Here is a 26,831-nt window from a genome sequence, read left to right on the forward strand (position 1 = left end):
TTATCTTCTCACTCATTTGACGAAGATTTTAGTCAATTACTTTTTTTTGCATAATAATATGATTTTCTTATAATTAAATAATTGATTTATATATTATTTATTCAAATAATGTTAAGTTAATTGTGAATAATTAACCCTCCTTGCGTTCTTAAATTTCGACCGCACAGCCGCAGCCGGCTCGACAGACTAAAAATCCGGGTTAATTTGTGGAAAATGTGGGTCGCACAAGTGTGCGCACACCGTACTTAAAGTTTCCGGTTGCCTCCAATCTACTGAGAATATTTTTTTCTTTTCTTTTCCTAATTTAAGATGGTAGAATTTTTTTCCTTTTCATTAATTTAGTTTTTAGACGTCGGCAAGTTAGAACTTAGACTTATGATACAAGTTCTAATTACAGAACAGAGAGATCAAATGAATGAAATTATTTTGATTACAACGAAAAGAATATTTCATACATGTATGTTACATTTGAATTATTGATCTTGCGTACGTTAACCATTATTTATTTTAGTATGTTGAGGTAAATTCATAAACAGTGCTTCTAAAACGCAAAGTTGAAAATGTTTCTTCGGTGCAACTCGGAATATTATTTTTTCGTAGCTATATTAAGCTTCTACTCTCTTGAATTAATAAACACAATCAAAGGAAGTGCAGTATATTTGCTATGCATCATGCTCATAGCGAATATAGGCTCTGGATCGTTTCAACCAGCTTGGTTTCAACCAGTTTGACTATTACACTCTGCGGGCTAGTAAAGCAGCGCCACATTAAAATATCAAATTTAATACGCTTGCGTCGTGTTGCATCAAATTACAAACGTTAATGAATATTTTAATATAAGCTACGTGATTTTCTCTGATACAGAAGTTGGAATATTTAAAAGCGGATAAATAAACATTACGTTAGAACGCTTGACCGCTTTAATTATCATAATTGATGGATTTCGCGTAACGGATGCTAAATTACTTAGAGCGAATCCTACAGAAAAGCATGTAAAAAGTTGCATAAATTATTAATGAAACTGAATATCTCTTTTTCTTACAACTTCTCTCTGTCACAATCAGATTAAAGTAAAGATTAATCTCGAAGAAGGAGAATACGCGCTGTACATTTTAAACGTAAAGACAAAGATTATATTTTTAGATTATTTTTAGTAAAAAAAAAAAATCGTCATACATAAATTAAAAGTATTAAAAATCACGGCTTTTGAAAAAAAATTTACTCTAAAAGTCTAATAGTAGACTAGAAGCTTAATATAGCTACGAAAAAATAATATTCCGAGTTGCATCGAAGAAACATTTTCACCTTTGCGTTTTAGAAGCACTGTTTATGAATTTATCTCAACATACTAAAATAAATAATAGTTAACGTACGCAAGATCTAGCCGATCGACCTCTAAACTACACTTTTGCTCTAGTCAAGATTTTTTAACGTTTGTTCATTGTTAATATATTAAATTTGTCATTACATTAAATATTCTATTATATTAACAGTTCTAATATTCTCAATTGCTACCTAACTCCGTTTATACGATATATAATTTGCTCTCTACTGCCTTTATTGTTATTCAATTTATTCTAAAAGTCTAGTTTTAGTATAAATTTCGATAACAAAATACACGAATAGAATGATGGAAATTATTATAAAAAATGTACAATTATCATCAAAAATATTACAGAAATGATATGCGATAAAAAAGTCACGCACTTTAGCTCATGCACTTTCATGTAATATCACTTTAAATTCTTAAATTATGTCAGTTTTGCTATGCTAAAAGTGCTGATGTACGCAGTGTATAATATTGTACATATTTTCCTTTCTCGTAATCCTCTTGTTTGCAATTCATAATAATTGCTCGAAGCGTATGTAGATTACGCTTTAAAGCGTACATATACATACATATGTTCACGTATAAGTGACAAAAATCAAATACATAATTAAGAACGCTCGCGCACTACTTACACAATTCATCGTTAAATTAATATTGCGACTTGTCCAAATTTTAACTCGCAAACAGCTTCCCCCGCCTTTTTCATTTTGCGTACGCAACAAAAAAAAAAAAAAAAAAAAAAAAAATACGCGTACGTCGCTAATCATGCATCATGCATTATTATGTAAACACGTCAGATCGGCATTACAATGTTACATTTAACATGTAATAGCCGAAATGCGTAGTTATGAGATGGTGAATGTATTACTCTTAATTTCGAACTCGATTTCCATCGTCTATATGAATGTGTAATCATACGCATGAAAGTGTTACGGTCGATTAGTTGTATTGTTACAGTGATGCTACGACGTGAGTGTGTGCGAAAAGGATGAAGGAGTCTCGCCGCAACTTGAACGGGAGTCTGCTGTAGAGTATAATTTGATCTTTACGCTTAATTGGCGTAATATAGGTAATTTAAAGTAAACGTCCAGGAGCCAGCGGTTATTAATCATCTGAGATAAAACTTTTAAAAGCTACAAGGAGTGTAATTTTAACACAACATAATAAAAATATAATTATTTTAATTTAAAGAAAACACTAATAAATCCCAATGCTCGTGACATCTCTTCTAATAAAAAGGTCGCAGATAAATAAAATTTAAAAATGATAATTTTCGACCGTAGCAATCTTTTATGTCGTCAATATCGAAAACTAAATCAGTAAATTTCAGAATCAAAAGTAAGTATATATCTTGCAGAAGTGAAATTTTTTCGATAATAAATATAATAATAATTAATAATTCATAATATTATTATAATAAAATAATTTTTATATTTATATGTATAACAAAAAATATAAAGATTACAACATTGTTTTAATATCAGGTTATAAAAAATTACCACTCTATAATTTATATAATTTTGTACGATCAAATATTAAAATAATGTAATTATTTTAACACCTTTTTATTAGTAATTTATATACGTTTATATGTACCTATAAAATAAATTTTTATAAAATGTATACTCAATTTTGATTCTTACTATATTTATCTCTCATGATGATTTTTCCTAATAATAAATAATTAAATGTAATTGTAAGACTCATTGATATACGTGTACGATATAGGAGTCGTGTATAATAACGCAGTAGAGTAGGGCGTTATACGTCGCTTTGTTTTCTTTTGCGTGTGTCAAGGTGAGAAAGAGGACAGAGTATCCTACTTGCGTGTCAAAATTTCGAGCCTGTGTCGCAGTGTTTGTTCGACGTTCGACGGTGAAACGTGAAAGTAGTGCGCGAGTCTGTCTTTAATTAGGAACTAGATTTTTGTCATTTATACATGAGTGTATGTATATGTGTGCATCGTACGCTTTAAAGCGTTATGATTTATATACGCTTGGAGCAATTATTATGAATTGCAAACAAGAGGATTACGAGGAAGGAAGGTACGTGCAATGTTGTATCATATACATTGGCACTTTTGATGTAACAAAACTGACATAGTTTGAGAGTTTAAAGCGATACTATGTCAAATCGCATGAGCTAAAATTGCGTGACTTATCGCATATCGTTCGCAGATTTTTGATAACAATTTTTGTCATTCTATTCATGTATTTTTTTAGTCTATATTCAAACTTGCACTAAAAGTTATTTTTCAAAATCAGTGACTTAATACTTTTAATACTTAAAAATTTCTATGTCAGTAACTTGAATATCAAAAAAGATGATTCTTTTTTTCCACGAAAAATGATTTTAATTATTTTTATGTTCAAAATATGCATTGCATATTTTTCTTTTTCTTACCTTTAATTTAAAGAATAATCTCAAAGAAAAGTTGTAAGAAAAAGAGATATTCAATTTCACATTAATAATTTATGCAACTTTTCTTAATAGGTCACTCTTTTACATCACCAATATCGAAATCTAAATAAGTAAATTATAGTAAGAATAAAAAAAAAAGTATTACAATAAAAAGAAATATAAAAATTATTACCCTATTTTAATATCAAGTTATAAACAATTGACACATTAAATCTATAATTTAAATACTTTTCTCTGCTATTAACATAATGTTGTAATCTTTGCATTTTTTTATTATTATGTAATATTGCATAAATATTATATATATATTATGTAAATATATGAAATATATAATATATGTGTAAATATTTAAAGAAATAATTTCTGAATTCTTCCACATTCGAAACGGTCGTTTAGACGATTTATTGGTCAACACGTGGTGCGACAGTTTCCCTAGACACTTGGTACTAGGAACAATCGCGAATTAATGAACCGATCAACAACGTGCGAGTGTCTTCCGCCAATATTTTTCTTTCTTTTCTTTTTTTTTGGCGCCTATTTTTTTCTGTATTGATGTGCCAAAAAGGGTGTACGGTCGAATTGGCCGTTGGGTGACGCTTGGCGGTACGTGACGCGCGTTTTTAAAAACGCGCGACGAGCGCTTTTGTCAGCACCGCCTACGGGGAAGAGCGCTCTGGTGGAGTAGCACGGATGACAAACGGACACGGGGGATATCCGGTTGCACTGGCAAGCATTTATTTATGATGCGTCGCCGCGCGACGGATTTGGCGCGAAAACGCCGGCTTCAAAATCGGTATCGCGTGCGCGGAATCGACGGTCCGGGTTAAACCTATCTCTCTCTCCCTCTCTCTCTCTCCCTCTCTCTCTCTCTCTCTCTCTCTCTCTCTCTCTCTCTCGATAGAGACGTCGACAAGTTATCAATGCGTGAGGGCGCCCATTTCGTGGCGACACCCGATATACGCGTGTATATAGGCGACCCAGTTTACATAAGCAACGCGACAGTAATTTTGGGAAACTCCGCCGAATATCGATACTCTCTGACCAAGCGGTCGTCACCCTTGCTGTCGATGAATCGTTCCGAATGCATTGCATCGCGAGGGTGAACGGATCATTGGACGACACCACCTGTAATAAAGCTCTCTCGCCGCTCTGGATTCGCGATGTCACGTCCAGTAGATACAGCCGAGATAATTGAAGAATGGGAACGGAATGGCAGGCTAAACGAGAAAGAAATGGTATCGTGTTTTATGACCGGAAAACGTGAATCTATTTTTTTTTGTCCGAAATATTTGAATTGTGCATTGTAAAACGAGAATGCTAATTCTTTCAAAAAATTGGCTTTCCCTTATTTTTTTATTATTATGTAATTATTATGTAGTTAAATATTAGATAAAGCAGATGACGGATATCCAATATAAATTACCGCGAATTATTAATTACAATTAAGATTAACGGCAAGGGATTTAAGTGGTCAGTTTACTTTAGCAGTATGAAAAATTGATGATTTTTTTAAATCTTAAAAATTGAATTTTTGGCATTTTACATATGTTTTTATTGATGTTTGAACAATATTTTACGTCTCAGTATTTTTAAATCTTGGATACTTAGGTTTTTTTAAACTATACTAGGTTCTGTGCGTAGCATGTTCAAAAATACATGGTTCGACGATATGATATACTGCTCTTCATATAATTGTCTGAAATGAAAAAAATTCGGTCTAGTTTTAGTCGGTAGGTTATTTTTGGGATACTGAATTTTTTAATTTCATTAAAAAGTTGAAAAATAACAAAGTAGTGTCATTTAAAATTAAACATTTCAATTTTACTGAAATTTTTTTATTTTTTGAAGATCAGGAAAATATTAAATATTTTTTAAAATTCCAATTAAATTTAGCATTTCCAAAAAAAAATTTTCTTTTTCATTAAAAAAAAAATGGAAGCTATTCAGTCCATTAGTTTTCAAGATACTCATCACAACAATTTTAAAAATATTGTTTTGAAAAAACATATTTAAAATTCTGCAAGCTCATTTAAAGGCTATTCTGTTCCAAATTTTATAATTTTATCAATTTTTCAATAAAATTTGCAAGATATATTTTTTGACATAATATTTTCAAAAAATATAAAAAAATCGATTTTTTATCCTCTAAAATGGAGTAGGTCTTCAATGAAAATATGTTTTAATTTTGTGACTTTGCGAGCAAAAATGACAATACTCATGAGAGAGAGAGAGAGAAAGAAAGAAAGAAAGAGGCAGGGTTCCATTCGACGGAACGACAAGTTAAACCAAACTAGTAACGTTCGGCTCGATTCTCGCGCGTATCGCAGTCGAGAGAGCTCAGTCGTTTCTAATTACACGCGCTAATTCCGCGGGATGAAAAGGGCCGGACACGAGAGAACAAGAACCTCAATGACCTCACCCTATCTCCTGCGTGGCAGGAGGGAATGGAAGCAAATCGAACTGTATGTGCGACGCGAACTCCAATTACGCAACCTTGATTCAGGCCGGGTTGCTCGACAGCCATAAGCTTCACACGGGTCCGAGTTCGCGAATCGTAAAATCCACAAACGGACGGTGCGAGTATATATCGCCGATGTAAACGTCAATATTTGCTGCGAACCTCTGGTCATTCGAACGCGATGAGCCAGAGAACGCGAAACTGATACGCGGATAGAGAAGATGTTGAAAAGAGAGAACTCTCTCTGACAGATTAATGGAATAGTTGGCCAAATCTCTTCATTATATATATGACAGGAAGTAACTTCGAATATCATAACGAGATATTTGAAAAAAAAAACGATGTCCATTTCCTTTTTTTGAAAAAATTTCTTTACCTTTCTTTGGAAGAAATTCTAGGTACTTTTGATATATAAATTATGACATAAATAACGATATGTGAGATTCATAATAAAAATTTTCAATTTTATATAATAATTCTTAACCTCTGTCTAAAGAAATGTTTTCGTACAAATTAATAAATCGTGCATGAAGAATAAAAATTTATTAATTGATCACAATAAAGGATTAAAACTTATCTATAATTATTATTATAATATAATTATATACATTTTGTTGTGACATAAAATTTTCCTTCTTTTATCGTAATAATAAACTTCTTTAGTTTTTTTTTTTATTTTCATGTCTATATATATATCGTAATAATAAACTTCTTTAGTTTTTTTTTTATTTTCATGTCTTTATATATATATATATATATATATTATATATGTATATATATATATATATATATATATATATATATATATATAAAGCATGAAAATAAAAAAAAAAAAACTAAAGAAGCTTATTATTACGATAAAAGAAGGAAAATTTTATGCACGATTTTATATTTCGCAAAATCTTGTCGAAATCCGATTTTCTGTATCCGTGGACGTAATCATACGTATCCATGTTTAAAAGAATTTTACATCCGAAGATCGCGATGTACAAAGTTTTGTTTTTTTTTTCTCTTTTTATTTTTCTTCGACGAACTCTCTGCACGTACGTACGTATAGTACCAGGAAATGCTGTCGCGGCTGTCGAATAAGTTGTATCTATCCAATGTGCATACGCGATTCTCGTACGTACGTACATATGTACACACATACACATCTCTGTGAATCTCATGTACACGCACGTGGAACCCCGATGAGATGCCGGCGTTACGAAACGCCGATAGTAATACATACGTGTCGCAGACACCGCGTATACGCGATTTTCCATCTACCCGGCTGGATTGGCTTCGCCTTAATAGAGGCGTCGCGCGCGTATTTCGCGCCTTACGTCGCTATGAATCTCATTTCGCGCTCAGTTGCGGACACCTCCGTCTCTCAGTTTCCTCGCCGTAGGATTAAAGCGCGGACAGAGTGACGTGAGTGAGGAGAGAGAGAGAGAGAGAGAGAAAGAGAGAGAGAGACGAGCGACCTTTTTTATGCGCGAGAAAAGATATTCGATCGCGAATATCCTCAGAAAAGGGAAATCCGCCGCGGCGAAACAAATTGCCATTTTGATATTCCTTCCGATCCTGCGATCGCACGTTTCTTTAAAGCTCCAGAGATTGGAAACTTTAGAACGATTTACTTTGCAGTTTCGCGAAACGATCCTTTTTATTGTTTTTTTTTTTTTTTTTCTTTTACACTTCATTAAACATGGAGAATTTCAAATTTTCAAAATTTTATTACTTGTAAAAATTAAGGAATTCCTATAGAATTTTATTGGGACTCGAGCAATTTTTTGAGAGTCGCTCTTTTTTATTTGTTTTTATATTGTAACAGATGATAATCCACTACTAAGTTAAGTTGTATGAATATTATGTGTTTAAAATATATTATAAAGATATATCTCTATCTCTGTTTATATATTCAATGTCTTCACAAAATATCGAATATGCAGTATTCTTTATTGTAATTCTTAGTGGTGAACAATAAAAAAATGTTATGCAAATGACAAATATTTATCTTACAAGAATTCAGTTTTTCTAGTATATTTGCAAATCTAATACTTGAAACTTAACTTCTGTGTTTTTCCTTTGTGTGAGTAAAAGCATTAGAAAACGCATACAATAAAACTTATTTTAAAAATCAAAAAAATCTTTAAAATATTTTCTTTTACCCGGAAACTCGAATAAAAAATATCTGAGGAAAATCAGAGAATTTTTTTGCAAGATTTGAATCGATACTCCATTATAAAAGTATACTAACATGAGAAAGAATTTGACGGTGACATTTTATCTTAGGTTGAACCTCGGTAATCCGTCACTAAATAGTGTAACCATTATGTAACGATAATGAGTCCCTAAACAACGAAGCGAGCAGAGAGAAAGAGAGATGAAGAGAGAGAGAGAGAGAGAGAGAGAGAGAGAGAGAGAGAGAGAGAGAGAGAGAGAGAGAGAGAGAGAGAGAGAGAGAGTCTACTCTCTGTTTGGGTTAATTAATTAGCGGTGCCGCACTATGTTACACAATGTGTTACAACGCGTTGCGCGGTACGTCGACACACCGTATATACGAGGTATCATTCCCGCGCGGTAAGTTTGTTAAACATAATGTAGGCCAGGCATCGACGACGACGACGATGATGACCTAAAACCCATATACAACGCGCCCTCGGCGCGTATCAGTCGCATTATTCAGCGCGTGCATAAACCTCGTTGAGCTCGCGATTCCGTGTACGCTAACGTTGACGTTGTATCAACACGAATGCGCGCACGCGTGCATTCGGGATTGATCTCTCTCTCTCTCTCTCTCTCACTCTCTCTCTCTCTCTCTCTCTCTCTCTCTCTCTCTCTCTCTCTCTCTCTCTTTCTATGGCTGCGTGTAATAACACGTAAAGGCCTCTCTCGTTGTACCGGAAATCGCATTCCGCATGTCGAATGGAGGACTTCCACTCGTAATCGAAAAAGCCATTACACGCGCGCAAATTATTTCGTAACTCGCCCAACCTTCTCGCAACTGTCGACCAATATGTTAAATATTATTATCTGATTTCGAATGCGATTTGAATGTGAGAAAAATGATATTATAAATAATAATGATTTCTAACAATTTTTTCTTCAAATCGAAAAATTTTGATTTCAATTAATTAAGTATGATATATACTAAATATTTATTTAATTAACTTTTTATTTATTATATATATATATAAAATATTATTTTTAAATATTAATTGTAAGTTATATAATTTATTATATATGTTATATTATTATTTTATAATAATTATAATATGATATTAATTTTATACGTAATATTATGTTTGTGTTTAAAATTGCTTGGATAAAACAGTACCTATAATAATAGTGAGAATGCGAAAAAATCATTTTTGCAGAGCGGAGAAAGAAAAGAAATAAATAAAATAGGCGACAGAGGTTGCGTGCCAAGTTTATGCGCTCCGGGAAGTAAAGCTTGATTATCGCAAACTTTCAAGAGGCGGAAAAAATCTCAGGTTTGAGCGACGAGAGCAGTTTCGCGGTTCGCCGACCGCAAAATTGCGTACCGTCCGATCAATAGCGTTTCATTTTCACCGGTTAAAAGGCAACCGCGCATTCATTTTTTCTAATTACCTTGTTTGTTCAGCATGTTTATGATCGTCAACGTAATTATCTCTCCTGTTGATACATAACGTTGTTTATCGTAACGCTGTTTTTCATTATCGCGGTAAAGCCGAAGCAGTAATCGTTTGTCTGTTTGAACGCTACGTTTTCCCATAATTTCTTGATTAAATATTTCTCATCAAATGCGAATGCGAATCAAAGAACAGATTGAAGTTGTCTAAAAAAAAATCGCAGAAAATTAAATAAACATTAAACAAAGTACTTGTCAAACGTTTAAATATCTTCTATATGCTTGTTTTACGCTTCAGGGCTCTTTAATTTTCAACTATTTAAACAAAATGCGCTGATATTACTTTATATTTATAAAGTAAACATATGTATAATATTTAATTTTCATTATCGCGAAAAAATACATGATACCTCATACATTCTCGTATATTCCTTGCTCAGAACAACAATACTCTCGTCGCGAGAAGTAGATCAAGAAGTTATATAAAGGAAAAGTTATATATGTATTTGTCCCCAGACGTGATAGACATTATTAGATACACGGACAATGAAAATTTGTTGTCGTCTCAGAATAAATGAGATTTTTCCCGGCTACCTGCCGTCTCTGTAAAAGTCGTTACTACGTAACGACATGTTTGTCGCGAAAATAAAGAATGTCTGGTATTTTCGCGAAATAGAGAGAAGGAAAAGAACGGACACATTTCACACTCCAAATATTTTCATCTCTCTAGAATATCGCAGAATATCCGATACTTTTCGTCCCGGTAATAGCGCCATATTTCGATCGCGTTTGATTGACAATTATCAATATCAGCCGCATAATTTAACCGCGGGCAGTTTCCACGAAAACGGAATCTATTTTGCGGTATTTATGGAATTTCAATTGAAATTAATTGTGGATTTGATAGAAAATAGACTATGAACTAAATGGACTGTTAAAAAAATATATATATATCTACCTACATGCTATATGGAAATAGACATATTACATTTCTTTCATTAAAAAGATAATTACACTGTAAGATATTACCTGAAAGAATTCAGACATATTTTTATCTGAATTTTGCAGATCCGGGTATCTGAAAATAATTTTAGACATTCATGTTTTAATCATCAGAGTCATTTTTCTGAAATTGAAAAAATGCCTGAAAATTCAGACATTTTTTTGTCTGCAGTTATTTTGTGCAATAAAAGGCACAAAACACTCTTGAAATATTATTTTACGTCAGAATTTCAGTGAAATCGTTAAATTTACGTATAAATGCAATTTTAAAGCATTTTAATGGCATGAGAATGTATCATTCTGTTTTTAGTGGATTTTAGTGTTTACATGGCTCTTGAAAATAACTCGTTTAATTAGCAATCGTCCGATGCAACGCAATTGTTACGTCAGTTGGCATAACCGCCATGTGCGGTGACAGTCTTTTAAAGCCTGCCGGAAAATCGTCGCCTGTCGTCACAAATCGATCGATCGCCATTACATGTAATTCAACGTCGATTGCATCAGCGGAAAGGCGTACGCGCGTCCGATTAATATCGATCATGCGTCGCATAATGCATTCGCGTTTGCCGAATGATCAACGAGAAACATATACACGTGTGTGACGCGGGTTTGATGGGTCGCGGTGAGGTTCCAACGCGGCGAATGCGTTCGCTCGTTCTCGAATTTACATTTCGACATATGAAAATAGAATCAACGAGTATATAGTACATCGCTCGAGTATACGCGCGATAAACGCAATAAATTCCGCGTCCGGCGAACGGAACCACCGCTATCTCCATGCTGTAATTTTCCATCTCGTCCGGGAATTCGGCGTCTTGACAGTTTCCGACAGACGAGGTCGTCGCCGTCATCGTCGATGTCGTCCTCGAGAGTCTCTTCCTGAATTTGCGACATGTAAGGAAATGGAGATGGAAAATAAAGTGAGCGATATTAAACCTTGTCATTTCCCAGTTCGGTTAGTCTTCGATGAAGATGTAAAGTGCGGCACAACTATTTCAAACTTTTACAGCGCAGTGTAATAGTTAAAAATCATAGCGCAATGAAAAAGACGATTATTCTTTGGAAAAAATAATTTGAAATTAAACTTGGCGCGAAAATTTAAGGGCGTTTTAAATATTACATTTACTGTAAAGAAAAATAATAACTTTAGACAAAATGTCTAAAGTTTTAAAATTTTTTTCCTACAGACACACTGTCCAAATTTTCAGACAGAATTTTCAGAAGAGTGTCTGAATTTCACACATTCGTCTGAACTTTCAGACAAATGACTCTAATGATTAAGACGGATTGAATTACTTTTCGACATCTAGATCTGAAAATTCAGACAAAAATGTATCTGAACTCTTAGGCAATTTCTTACAGTGTTGCAAAAATATAAAAGCTCGTTTTAAAAAATGACTGTATTCAGTCAAGATAATTCTGTGGATAATGTACAGCTTTCATTGAATTCTTAAAAAAAATGTATAAACATAAAGAAATGTTGCTGCTTTGTTTTACGGATACATCATTAAGCGCGAGACTTTGTTAGACAAGCAGCGTGAAAAAAAAGAGAAGAAGAGCAATACATCATGGCGAGGTGATCGCAAGAATGTCCCCGCATTCTCCCTCTTTTTTTTCCTCAGACTTTTCTATTCTTACACGGTATTTAATTTGTGCGGACGAGTTGGCGGCGACAAATACGAAAGCTGAAGAAGCACTCGAGGGCTTAAGCTGACGCACTCATTGACGATTGCAACTGTTCGTTTCCCTTTTCCTTTCCCTCTCTCATCTCTTTCTCACCTCTCTTCTCTCCTCGCTCCTAGCTTTCATTTCTCTATCCCGACTGACGCGATGCTCCGCATTCAGAAGCCATGATTGCTCTCGTCAAAGAGCAAACTGTGTCGACGATCCTTGACTCTGGCAGACACCTCGCTCAAAGCTCAAATTCCAAAACGTTCCGTGGCGATGACCTCGCTTGCGTCAGGATTTTATCAAACCATCCAGCCATCTAACTTTTGGGAAATTTGCAGAGCGAAATTGCCGAGTTATTTGCCGAGTATATCGCATTGATAGTAATTCTGTCGAGTCTGCTCAGTTTTTTAATCAATTTCTCATAGTATTTTTACATCAATGTTATATGCAATAGTTTCATTATTTGGATGTATATTTTATTTTATTTTATTGATTGTGAGAATCACTATGATATCTCTCTCTAACATCTTTCACCTTTACTGCTTCTTTAATTTGCTTTCGTTTCATTTATCGGTTTCCAAGATTAAATTCAGATGAAAGGAGATAGGACGGCGAAAAATATTTTTGCAAAAAGCAAACTTCAACACTGATAGGCTTAAAGATTCCGATCTCGATATGTTTGTCAACTGACATATTTTCGCAAAAAATGTTGACTTAATAATCAAACTCAGAATGAAATGCGATCCCGGAGCTACATCCGAGGGAGCTACGTTGATTATGTCTGTTCATTAAGAGACTTTGATCGGCACACAATGCATCTTATATTTTCTAAAATAATATTGGAGATCACAGCGAGAGATTGTCTTCGACCACTGTTAGAGACAGACAAACAATCGTCTCGAATACAAACGCTGATCCTCCACTTTTCGTGATCGATCGCACGCAATCTCGATGTTTTAATGGCGTCATAATATTCATAGCACTGATAAGTAATTAGTTTAGCAAAGACAAAGTCAAAGAAATTCAGGAATAAAACTTTCTTCACCTCTCCATCACAAGAATAAATTACGCGAGAAAGACGTTCTTTCAGCAGAGTCGGCAAAGAAATTCTCAAGAAGTATGCGGATGCAAAATTAGCACTGCCTGCTGCACGCGAAAAAAAAACGAGGACATAATTAATTTATGAAACGCGAATTAAACAGGAAAAATATGCAATTGCTTAATGCCATTTCTTAGAATTAGCCGAATAAAAATAAAAATTTCTAATAAATGAAATAAAAAGAAGAGATGCAAAGATGGATTAACACATTAACGATTTTAACTTATGCATTTATCGTAAATTACATTTACAGATATTTTTAGATTTGTTATTGATATAAAATGTATTTATAATTTTACCTAATCCATACACATACAATTAATCGTATTTAAAAGAATAATTTTTTTTTTTTTTTGAATATCCAAAAATAATAGAGAACTAGAGTGAGGAGGAAAAAAGTTAATAATAAAAAAAGTGAGCGGAGATCCACGAGGCTTTCATCGCGTGATAGAATATGAAGGGAAAAAAAAATATCAATTTAAAGCGAATTATCATGACATACATGCAAGTATTTCGGGATCAATTTCACGACCTAATTTCTACGAAATCCGAAGGATCGGAGTGTGGAATTAATGCCGAAGCGTGGCGTCCCCCCTCCCCTCCCCTCCCTTCCCCCTACATCGTGCAATTTCCTCTCCGGCGCGTCTTTCCATCCTGCCAATTTCTGTAAATTCCTGCGCTATATGCATACCGTATTCAGAAGCTGAAAAGATTTCTAATTTTCTTTTGCACAAATAAGCTTTATATTTCTGGTTACTCTCGGTAAAAGACGGTGGATCTCAGGAGGTATTAAAGGATCACGCAAGAATAAACGAAAGACACGGTGTATAAACAATGCGCGAGTATTGCGTCGTTTTAATTGTTCTTCTCGCAAATCGTGATTTACGATCGTAAATACGGAATACACAACTCGAAAAAGCGCAGAAGCGTTTTCACGTTTCATGTCCCGCGTCTCGACGCGTATCAACGATATTTATTTTTCACGACAGACAAATCCGCGTATCATCTCCGCAGACATTACTACAGTAGAAGGACGATAAATCATCGGTGTTTTTAATTATTTCATTTTGGATGCGAAACTGGATGCGAATAAATCATAAACGCGGCCGCGTTTGTTGTTTAATTTTTTTTCCTCGCGCGAATCTTATAATTATTCGCACTCGCTATTTTTCCGACCTTTTCTCTCTCTCTCTCTCTCTCTCTCCCCCCCCTCACTTCCCCCCTCTTCCCTTCTCCTCTAGCCTTATTATCTTCCGTAACCAGAAGAACGTAGCCGCGCGAGGGGGAAATGTCTCTTTAAATAATGTAAAGTGTTTCTGAATAATGCATGCGGAGAGACTCGCGAAATCGCACGCGCTAAGGAAGAGAATGGTTACGAAAGAGAAGAATAGCAGAGGATAGGACGAACCTGGTGTAAGTACCGCATTAACAAGCTACGTTATACGCCACCGTAAGTACGTCCTTCCAGTCAGATGTTACGCTCGCGAAACAGAAAACCTTTCCCTTCCCTTCTTTCCTCCCTCCCCCCTACACCCCATCCCACCACCTTCTTGCTCCCTCGGCCGCGATAAATGCTCTCGTATTTAATCAGGATTAGAGAGGCGGGCAAACGATTACTCGATTCATCGACTCGACGTATTCTATACTACTACTACGTTCGTTAATTAGTGCTGCTGCTCGGATTTTAGAATTACATGCCCATTTACTCCGCCGGTTTAACAATAAGTATCATGTATAGAAAATGGCAAAATAATAATAATGACGTCTCATTTATGAAAATCTTATTTAAAAGAATACGAGAGAAAAGAGAAGGAAAAGCATATTAATTAATATAATAATAATATATTTTTTAAAGATTTTATATTTAATATAATATTATATCTTTTAGATAGAAATAAAAAATAAACGATTATTTATGAATAATAGAATTAAGAAAAAAATATCATTTATAATTTTTAAAATTTGAGATTTTTCTAAATGGACGTGCTTTATTCTGTTTGGAATTTTGTTGAAATTTAATACCAAGACAGTAATTATTTGAGTCTTCTTGATAGAAATAAACATTTATAATAATGAAATATTCTTTTCCGCGTTAATGGGTTTTGTAATGTAATTTCTGAGATGTTAACTAACTGGAGTAAAATTTCTCTAGCCCGGAACACAATGTTACTTCATAGTTTGTTGCAATTTTCGAGCTTCGTCTGGAAGTATCTTTATACATGCATTAATAAGGCAAAAAGGGCATATCTAAGTCCATTACAACTTATATAATAGCAGCCTTGGAAGAGCTTGGGTCGGTTTCTTCAGCGGAGACGGTACCGGATGGAGCTTGCGTTGCAAGAGACTTGCCTACGTAGTGTTATAGTATTTTAAGAATTCATAGAACCTCTGCATAGAAAACCTAGTGGCGGCACCAGTGTGTTTTACGTGTTTCCTTTTATGCGTTACTGCAACTTTTATCATGCGTGAAAGGAGTAGGATGTAGTAGAACATAAAGTATGGTAGCCAATAAAAAAAATCGTATCCTTTTTATACATAGGAGACATTTAACTTAATTAAAATAATAAATATAAGTTTATTTATTTATTAATTTTTTTTCTTTTTTAAGGAAATCTGAGAAAAGCAAAACACATTTTATTTTTTACGGTTGTGGTAATATTTTTATAACTCGCTGATTTTACAATTCATTATTAATTTGCTGACGAATGCAATTTATTTTTTAATATACTTTTCTCGTTTACACGCATCCTCGGTTGTTATTATATATTTGATGATTACCTCGCGTCGTAGGGAAGGTAAGTAAGGGATGGAAGCAAAGAGAGAGTCAACTGTTCTTAATGCAAGTTGGTTACGTTTAGCAAATGAGAGCAAATTGTAACGAGACGCCTGTTACAAAACTACAGTTTTATTTAAATATTTATAGAAGCGCGTAGGGATGGGGATGAAGGTTTCCTGTGCTCGGGCGAAAAGCGAGAAGCACCTGCTCTCTTCGCGGTCCCGGCTTACTTTCAAGTTTCGTTCTCGTCGCGATACCAAGAGTAAACGCTAAAAGTGGCTGTAAAAATTTACAAGAAAATTCAGTTTTTTCGCTCTTTTTCCGAGCACAACTCGGACAGGATACTCGTCGGCGTATGTTTGCGACACAATCTTTTTTCCTTTTTTTCAACCTTGTCAAACCGTACGAATCCAGACTTTGCGAATACACGAATATGCAAATACACATATGTACACGTCCGAATATTTTTGTTCTTAAATCTTTGAGATGTAAGAAGGTAAAAGAAAGAGAATTCTTTTCTCCTTCTCTCTTGTAAACTAGCTTGTCTAGCAAATGTCTGTAAAAAATTGCCTCTAAGAATTTACCTAGATACATTTTTGTCTGAATTTCCAAATCTGAGTGTCTGAAAGAAGTTTCAGACAATTTGCCTTAATCAAAGCCATTTAGCTGAAAATACAGACACTCTTCTGAAAATTTGAACAGTGCAGTGTCTGTAAGAAAACTTCACTTCATCTGCAGTTATTTTTTTAGCGTACATGTTATATTGTATCCCTGAAAGATACAACCAATTTTCTGAAGGGGGAAGTAGTCGCGCGGTTGGTTCACGCAAGAGAGGATGACACCGGGCGAAAATTTTTCGTAATTCAACCTCAACCATTGAACAAAGAATAGTCGTATATACACGACGAGTTTCGCTGCTGCTGCTGCTGCTGCTGGTATAGCTGTGAACATTGTACGAAATACTGTTCCTGACGACGATACGAGCCAGCTGCCGCGTCCCGCTCGTATTTCATCGAAGCGAGTCGTCCGCCGGCTTCTATCGACCGTTTAGTAAAGTGCCCTCGTGCGACCGTCCCGTCATCGCGATACGGTACGTGCCCCCTTTTCGCCAAGAGACGACGGTAGACGAGATGAGGATGAAAGGGGAGGAGAGGATCTTTCGACCAGAAGGAACGAGAGAACTCCTACGTACGCTGCTATTCCCCGAAGCTGCGTTTATCATCTGACTGTTTGCTCACTGCCGATGTGACTGTTCGCGGTATCGGTGGTGCTTGGACGAAATAGAGAGGTGTATCGATCGCTAGATAGAACGATCGTTAGTAGAGAAATAGGAAATCCCCATTGGCGGAGATCGGGATATGGAAGTTTAGTTTATAGTTTATACAATTCAAAGACACGTGGCTACGTTCGTAGAGAGCCACAAGATTTAATTGTGCCAACGTGTTCTGTGTCAATTTAATTATGCCGATAAATTCTCCTTCAATAGATATAAGAATATTGTTAGTTATTTTTAGATTTATATATTATATTTATTTATATCATATTTATATATTTATATTATATTTATATATTGTATAAGTTATAAATTTATATTATTAGATTTAATTATTTCTAGGAGAAAGAGAAAAATCATTTTACTTTACTTTTTAAAGTTGAAAAAATTCAAATTTAAAATTAATTTTGAAGAATCCATCTTTTGAATTTCAATAGACTTTTTCTAAGCCCGCGAATTTTTCTTTTCAAACGCAAAATATCGATTTCAGATAGAAATCTAATTTTAATAGCAGCACCACTTTTTTTATAAACACTGCTGCCACTATCTCTTCTACTCGCGATTGCCGCTACGTTGTAAAAGAATCGGAAGCGTATATCTATCGCGCACGTGGTAGATTCTTCTTACGTCTCCTAGGAACATGGCAGCTACACATGGCTCGTGCACATAAATTCTCTAAGTAACGATCCCAAAACGTTCTCTTACTTTATAGTCTGTGTTTTGCCATTTTTCTTTCATCTCACTCTTTTCGATATATCGACTTAGGTAAAATTGTAAAAAGGGTAATTAATCATCTATAATTTTATATTTAATATATATAATTATATTTATGTCCGAGATATTTTCTTTCAAATTAAAATTTCCGGAGATTTGAAGCTGATCTTGCTCAGCGAAAAGTTAAGTAATTAGCTTTTTATTTTTACAACGTTTTATTAAGACAATATATTTTTCTAAAGTTTAATTAGAAATAATGTTTTCCTTTCTTTTATCCTCAATTAATCAAAATATTTCATTCAAAAAATTACATTTGTTGACATGAATATTTTTAATATATTTTTTTTCCTTCTTTTCGGAAAAGAACAATATTCCGAACACTAATATAAATAATTAACGACATTGTAGCGACTCAATTTTGTCATACTTGGATCAATTATTATGTACATACGAGATATGAAATCTCTCTTGAAGAAGGGACGAAAATGTTGAACTTGTATTCGTTGTTCTCTCGCTAAAACGCGGATGGTAGGAACGGGCAGGAGTTTAATAATAGACGAGGTATTATTAAAATTTACTCGCGAGCACTGTACGTGTTTTCAGAAAGTTTCCCTCTTCCTTGTTCCCTTTTGGCCGTCTCACTGCAGGGACAGTCGGATCCAAGGGATCTCATCGCATCGGGCAGTGCATCCTCGCTACTACGGGGAACATTCAACTTTCCCGATTTTTCATGAAACTCGTGGTACTTGCATGACTCGCTGGGACCAGCACTCGCCTAGCAAGACGTAAAGGCACGTTCGGGGAAAAAGTAAAGACACGCCAACGCGGAGAAACGGGCGACACAATGTCGGTGTCGTGTTATGCGTCGGAGAATGTTCCAAAGTTCTGGGTTCGCGTAAAATGCGAGAAACCACGTAACTGGATGTCTATTTGCCGACTTTTCCCACCTCGGTTATCGATATACGCGATGTATATTCTCCTCGGCGATTAAAATGCACACCCGGCCCGCAGAGGCTTTCTCTTTTCTCTGCAACGGCTTTATTCCTAGAAGCGACGTTCTATCGCGGAAATGAAACTGAAACGATCCGAAGGGCATTTTTTTTATGACTTTTGATAAGGACATAAAAGGTTGTGAGTAGTCGATTAAAAAAAATGTCGTTCGTTTCTCGAAAATCGTCAAAGCATCTCGAAAAACTTCGTTATAATCATGTGGAAAAAAAAAAAAAAAAAAAAATAGAGAATTTTTCTACGATGCGCAGGATCTACGAAACACTATCTCGTTTTATCCTAGAGTGGAATTTTTTCAACTTTTGAGAATGCAATAAACACAGAGCGTCGTAGATATTACACCGTTTATCATGAAAATGTCATTTTAATGTTGGATCGTAGACGCGGTTATTGCACAGTCCTGTAACGCCCGTAATTCGAAACGACCTTCCCCTGAAAGGCAATAAAATACGATCCATTGCAGCACGAATGACGATAAGCGCGAGTAAAAGAAGTCGGAGACACAAGGTGATAAAAGCAAATTTGCGACGATAATGATAATATGTCAATACATGCAATTTATTATATAAATTATGATTATTTTAAAATTCAGCGTCTGAATTTGAAATTTTGAATCTGAAATTTTCACCTACACTGTAAGAAATTGCTTCATTAATATATTTTTGTCTGAATTTTCAGATCTTTCAGAGAAAGTGTGAAAATAATTTCAGACAATCTGTCTTAATCATCAGAGTCATTTTTATGAAAGTTCAGAAAACTGTCAGAAAATTCAAACACTTTTTCTGCTGAAAAATTCTGAAAATTCGAAGAATGTGTCTGAAAGAAAACTACAGACATTTTACAGTTATTTTTTTACAGTGTATTTATTAATTTTGTACCCTTTATATATTTACAACGATAATTCAAGCGACGCGTTAATAGCTTTCATTTATCGCGAGCGAAATTTTTCCGCGAACTGAATTAAAGCTTCCCTCTCTTCAAATCGCTCTCGACGCTCTCGCGTTACGAGAGTAGATTTTCTTTTTCAATATACGCTTCGCATATTGTGCTGGAGGAAATAAAAGTGAATCAGTCGGACAACCAGTATACATAAAATAGTAAGGTTAAGCACGGCGTTAATCAACCTTGATGCCGGCCATTCTTAAAGCTTCCCCTCTCGTATTTTTTTTCTTTTTTTTTGTTTCTTTTACAGGACGCGGGTGAGCGCGCGCACGTTGCGTTTGCAAATTCCAGTGCATGGCAAAGCCATGGTGAGGCAGGACATGGCATGGTATGGCATGACAGGCAAGGTGGTCGATGCCGCACGAAATCCCACAGTGATACAACGCCGGTTCATTCAATTATCACTAAACCCCGGAACTCTCACCCCCCCATCTGCCCTCCTAGCGCCTCTCTCTCTCTCTCTCTCTCTCTCTCTCTCTTTACGTATTGTTGCTTTACGTTCCTTGCAAAGCACATACATGGACATGAATGATACAACACCATGACGAACCAACGCGAGCGAATTAACAATCGACCCCAGCTCGACTGTCTCTATCCTTTCTCTTCTCTCTCTTTCTCTCTCTCTCTCTCTCTCTCTCTCTTTCTCTGTCGTGTCTCATCGTTTATCCGTCCTTGTTCACCTACGTGACTACGATCCGTCCATCGACCTAGTTCCGGGCATATTGGCGGCGTCCTTCCGACCCACTGCTCCGGAAAATGTAAAATGGATGTTTTGAGAACGGACGCGCCACCCGGTCCAAAAACCAGATTCCCGATTCCTTTACGTCCGACGAGAGAGGATAGTCCGGATGTCGTATAATGTGACAGCATCTTCAAAGAAGTATAAGACCATTTCACAGACTACGCCAAACTGCGAATTCGTTCCCTTTGTAACCGTTCTGCTCTCTCATGTCACGAATTCGATATTATGAAAATGATTGCGGACACACGAATGTCAATTTGTATCTCCGATTTGCCAAATATAAATTGAATAAATCAAGTTTAAACAAAAAATACCGCAAAGTGTAATTCTTGACAAGGCAAATAATCATTTAAAAATCATAAAATAATCATAAAGTTAATGTTACTTCTTTCATTGGTATATCATATATAAAAATATAAATAAAAATAGCATATATTAAAAATAAAATATACATAAAAATAATGTATATTTATAAAAGTCATATATAAATATATATATATATATATATATATATATATATATATATATATATATAATGTAAAAAAAATGTTAAATAATAAAATTCTTAATATATTTACGATGAAATTTTTCAGAAATTTAATTATATATCAGTTCGTACATTTTAGGTAAAATTATATTCCCTATGTTGTCGCAATCAGCCAATGAAATATTCATAACGTATTTTTAATTTTCACCGACTCCATTACCAAGCTTTTGTACGAGACAGAAATCGAATTGCATTACGTATAGAAAATCCAGCTTGCCATCCTGCGAGAAAGAGAGAAAGACATCAAATTAGATTACTCTTAATTCGCCTCTCTCGATGCTATTGAAATCTTACGCAAACTATACATTCTTTTCTAGTTTTATTATTATTTAAAGTAACATAGCCACGCGCGTCTTTTCAATAGCTTCTTTAATTATCCTTGTTACAAGGCAATTTACGATTGATTAGAAATGTCCCTAAATGTTTGTTCACGCCCAACATCTCTTTCTTTGCTTTCCCCGAGTCGCGAAGACCCGAAGAAAGAACGGACCCACCGTACCATTAAATTAAATAGCAGCGTCCCATGGGAATTTCATGACGAGTCAAACCGGAACTCGCGCTTAGGTCCAGGAGGAAAGAAAAAAAAAAGGAAAAAAAAAGAAGAGAGAAAGAGAATGTCGAAAAGACCCACCGTTCCTCAATGTGGCCACCCGGGACCGATAAACCCGCCGCCACCCGTTCGATTTCGCGTAAAAAGGATGGAGGGCTTTATCGGTCTATCAGGTTGCCCGCATCCACACGACTCAGAATCCAATTGCCGTTAAGTGCGGGTGCGATTTATCGCGAAACAAGCGACGAGAGTTTCTTTAGGCGCACGCGGACACGCGGCGAACGAGAGTTCGTTAAAAGAAGCCCGACGAATTCTTCAAATCGACTTCGTGTAATGAAAATATCCCTTACCTCTTTCCTAGATATGGAATACGTATCCAAATAAACATAAAAAGGAATATAAAAAAGATATTATGAAAAGTAGGAATATAAAATATAAAAAAAAAAAAAAAACTTATATGAAAGAGGAAAAATGTTGCTAAATTGCGCGAAAAATGCATTTGAAGAATGAGAAGAATTTTATTGTTATTCTTAGGTTAAAAAATGCAGTTTTTAAAATTTAATTTAAAAACTGAGAAATATGTAGGTATATTTAAAAATACAGGAAAATATCATGCATTTAAGAGAGAGAGAGAGAGAGAGAGAAAGAGAGAGAGAGAGGGATAAAGTTTAAAGCTATTTGTCTTGATAAAGACAGAAGAAAACGACGTATCCCGAGACGCGTTGGATTCATGTATCCCCGCGCGATATATATAAAAATATATGATACATATATTGCGCCGCAGCAGATGTCCCAGTCTCCGCTTCCGGGACCAGTATGAAAATAAGCGAAGTAGATAATGGTCGCGCGGTACGAGATTTTTCCTCGGCGAAACTTTAGACTTTTTCAGGTTTCGCCTTTTGAACGTTACTCGCTGCGGTATACGTATGCATGCCGCGCGTTGCCGTTTTTCCATTTGAATTTCCACGGAAATTTTATAAACGCGTGCATAGAAACGTTAAATTCCTGCATTTAATATGTATTGTGCGTGCTTGTACCTGAATTTTTATAGTCTATATAAAAATTTGCACAACAGACCGGAGAAATGACGCGACATTTTTGCGCTATGGATATTTTCTTTCTCTATTAATTTAATTATACGTAAATAAATAAAAAGCTTTATATACATACAACACACATCCACGAAGGATATGTACATACTGTTTTTATTCATTTGCTTTTTTAATTGTTTATTTTCAAATGCTACACTTTTATTAATCTCGATTGATATTAATTAAATAACGAAGATTACTCACTCAATTTGACTCTCTCCATACCAGATTCGCTTCAATTCTTCGTCACTCGATTATTATTAAAAAAAATAAATAAAAAGGTATATATTTTTTACTATAAAAAATATTTGTTTTTTTTTTTTTTTTTTTTTTTTGCTATATAGGAATTAAATAATACGTACAAACACTATTAACAACAGAATTTAAAGATGCTGATTCTCCTACTTCTACATTTTTTCAATTAAAAGACAGATTTGCTGTCATTCGTTTTATGAAGACGCGTTGAATAACGATCGAAAGACAGATTGCATCCGCATTGGATAGCGCTGATGTACATACATACACAACGTGTCATCGGCTATCGATTAGTCGAGAGAAATAAGCGCGCATATACATACATTGCAGTGGCGCGAGTACAGTGCCTATTAACTCGAACTAATGACTGTAAAACGAAGCGCGATGTATAAATCGTAACGCGATATTTCCGCGAGCAAAACCGAAGCGATTACGTCTACGCATGAGTCGAGTCCTACGAGCAATTTCCCCAGATTCGCTATCAAATGTCTTTACTATCTGTCGATCAAATCTCTCCCGGTGTGCGTGCGGATCCAATTTTAAATTCGTTAAAACTTTTGCTTGAATGTTTATGCGAAAAAACTAACTTAAATTTTAATATAGAGAAAAAAAATTTCTAAAACTTTTTATTTTTTTTTTCTTTATAAATTTTTATTACATATATATAAATATTTTTAAACATTTCTTAAATTTCTGAGATTAAAAATTCTATATGGTAATTTATATAAAGATGTATGGTGATCCATAAAGAATTTTTAATCTGTGAGATTATTTAAAAAATATTTAAAAATGTATTTGTTAATATTCAATTTTAAAGCATATTCGTTATTAATCGATTTTTTAATAATTTCCACTGCTTGATTATAATTAATGACTATCGCGCAGAGCTGAAAAAGTGATTAGCCCTGAATGGAATCGTTATTCGCGTCTTTCACAGAGATCCGCCCATGTGCGATTATGCATATTTGCGGTTACGCAATAGCTATATGTACGGCAAAAGCAGACGTCGGTCCGTCGAGATTAGGAAGTTTCCCCGGGTAGAGTAAGCTCTCTCTGGACAGGGAGCGTTGGCGTGCGGTCTCTCTTGGAAGGACCGAGCACACAGGACGATTATGCGGGCGCAAACGCGTGCAATCGGAAGCCGTAACGATCATTAGGCTATAAATCCCGGTCGAATCCACTTACGAGGAGGTAGGAGGGGCAGCCCCCTTCGTGCATATAAAGGCGAGGATAAATTCCTCGGCTCAGGTCGAGATACTCGCTCGAGGGATTCCGTAAAATATTCTCGACTGTATAAGCTCACCCCCTCCCTCTACCCTCTCTCATCTCCACTTTCGCCCCCCACCCTTTCCCCGTGTATTCCGATCCTCCCGCGTAATTAGAACAATCCTTCGACTTTCGCGCCTCTCCTTTCCTCCGAGACGCGCGATTACGCTTCTCCCACAGGAGATAAGGAACCAGGAGGGATGAGTCGCGCTGTCCTACAGAGAAAGGGGAGAGAAGAGGAAAGGGGGGAGGGGATGATAACCGGATGAGAGAAACGCGAAAATGAAATGGAAGATGGAGTAGGGGGACCGACCCGGCAACGACGCCTAAATAAGCATTTAGCGAATAATTGACGCCGTCTTTCCCGACCCTTGCCGAGTCGCTTTGTAACGACGATGTTATCTGAGGAAGGGGAAGAAGACGACGATGTCTCCATTTGTCTTTCCTTCGCACCCCGTTTGGCATCCTTATTCCTGCGACGCGCATTGTTCCCGAGATTGTTATTTTATACGCCGTAGGTATCTCGAGAGATTCAAACGAGACGGGACGGACGCTGGAAAGCATTACGATATATAATTCTCTTTCAATGATTTTATATATTTTAAGACTTGACTATTCTAGGATATTCATTCCTCTCCCTCTATGTATTTCGTGACGTTCAATTGCACCTGCTATTGTAAAATACGATAAAAATGAAAAATTCAATGCGTTTTAAAAATAAATGGGATTGTAAATATAAAAAATAAATGTTATTTCAAAAATCTATTTCCGATAGATGTATAGAATTTGTTTAAATATTTAAAAACTTACTCCGCATATACATATGTATACTATATCTGATTTTTCAAATAGTAGTTTTAAAATTTTGATTTTATAACAAATATAGACAACATTACGGCAGAATAGACAAGATAATTTCTTTCAAATGCGACTATAAATTTGACACTTTCTTGTTTCGCATATATAAATAAAACGTATACGCTATATTGTTGACAGTATATATCAATAAAACATGTGTTAAACAATTAACTATAGTATTTTGTTAAAACAGTTTTACGCGAGAGTTTACAAGAACCTTTTATGCGTAAAAAATTTAACAGCTTGATTTATGTTCTTGCGTTATATGTTGTTTCGCGATCGTAATTCATAAATGAGAGTAATTACGTTTTAACGTCCTGCATTTTGCTACTCGGAAGACTAGATGTCAAGACCGGATATAAAATAGATTATTTATGACACGAAACGAGAATGCCTGAAATTTCGCGCCGATCTTGGCAATCTTTTCAAGGATAACTCACGATTCACATCGAGAGTGACGTAAACGATTGCTCTTATTATTATAATTATTGGCGTTAATAATATAGTCAGCCGATACTTACAATAAACCTTACCTCACTTTACTTAACGTCATAAACTCTAACCAAAAGTGAATATCTACAAATTTTTTTTAAATAGAAATGACGGTCATTTACGTTGCATTAGCGATGCAGATTTTCCAGGACCGGTTTATATCCGAAGATAACACGTTAGGTGCGTTCTTTTTAGCACTCTAATTTGAATTTAATTCGGTTCATCAGCGCCATTATAATAATAGCGTTTTATTCCGCATATCAATAGTAATTGCTTCTCCACTCTCCAACCAAGGCTTTAACCATTTCGAGCTTAATATCGTGCAAGATATGCAATATTGAAAGTTAAAAACTTGCGATATCAACTCAACACGAAAGTTATCGGGGGAATTTTATAACTGAAAAGACATTCCGCACGCGATGTACATGTATGAGGAAAAATACTTCGCATTCTTTTCACAGAGAAGAAAAATCCAAAAACGTAAAAGAAAAAAACCTACAAAATGTAAATATATGAAAGAACAATAAGACACAAAGAGACATTTTAAAAAAGAAGTAACCTTAAAAATTATTTTCTATTATGTAATTAAAATCTCCATACTCTCTTTTCGCATGAAAATTTAAAAAGATAATACATATGTTTATACATGCATATGTAGGTTAGCGGAAAAATAATTTTCTTTTCACACAAGTATTCTTTCTATCTCTTTAATTATTAAAATATTTACAATTATAATTA

The 26,831-nt window shown here is 35.0% G+C and overlaps 1 protein-coding gene across 5 annotated transcripts in view; it reads left to right on the forward strand.

Moving 5' to 3' along the window:
• Sns (sticks and stones) overlaps nt 1-26,831 on the forward strand; it is a 277,648-nt gene that overhangs the window by 219,589 nt on the left and 31,228 nt on the right. The window contains exon 1 of one of the 5 annotated variants that reach the window (XM_072888595.1): nt 2,976-3,375. The exons of the other annotated variants lie outside the window; for them this stretch is intronic. The gene's annotated coding sequence lies outside the window, so the exon portion shown is untranslated. Of the gene's footprint in view, nt 1-2,975; nt 3,376-26,831 lie in introns of those variants that run through there. 5 annotated transcript variants of the gene reach the window in all.

Source organism: Anoplolepis gracilipes, chromosome 3, assembly GCF_047496725.1.
Source record: "Anoplolepis gracilipes chromosome 3, ASM4749672v1, whole genome shotgun sequence".
NCBI classification, from domain to species: domain Eukaryota; kingdom Metazoa; phylum Arthropoda; class Insecta; order Hymenoptera; family Formicidae; genus Anoplolepis; species Anoplolepis gracilipes.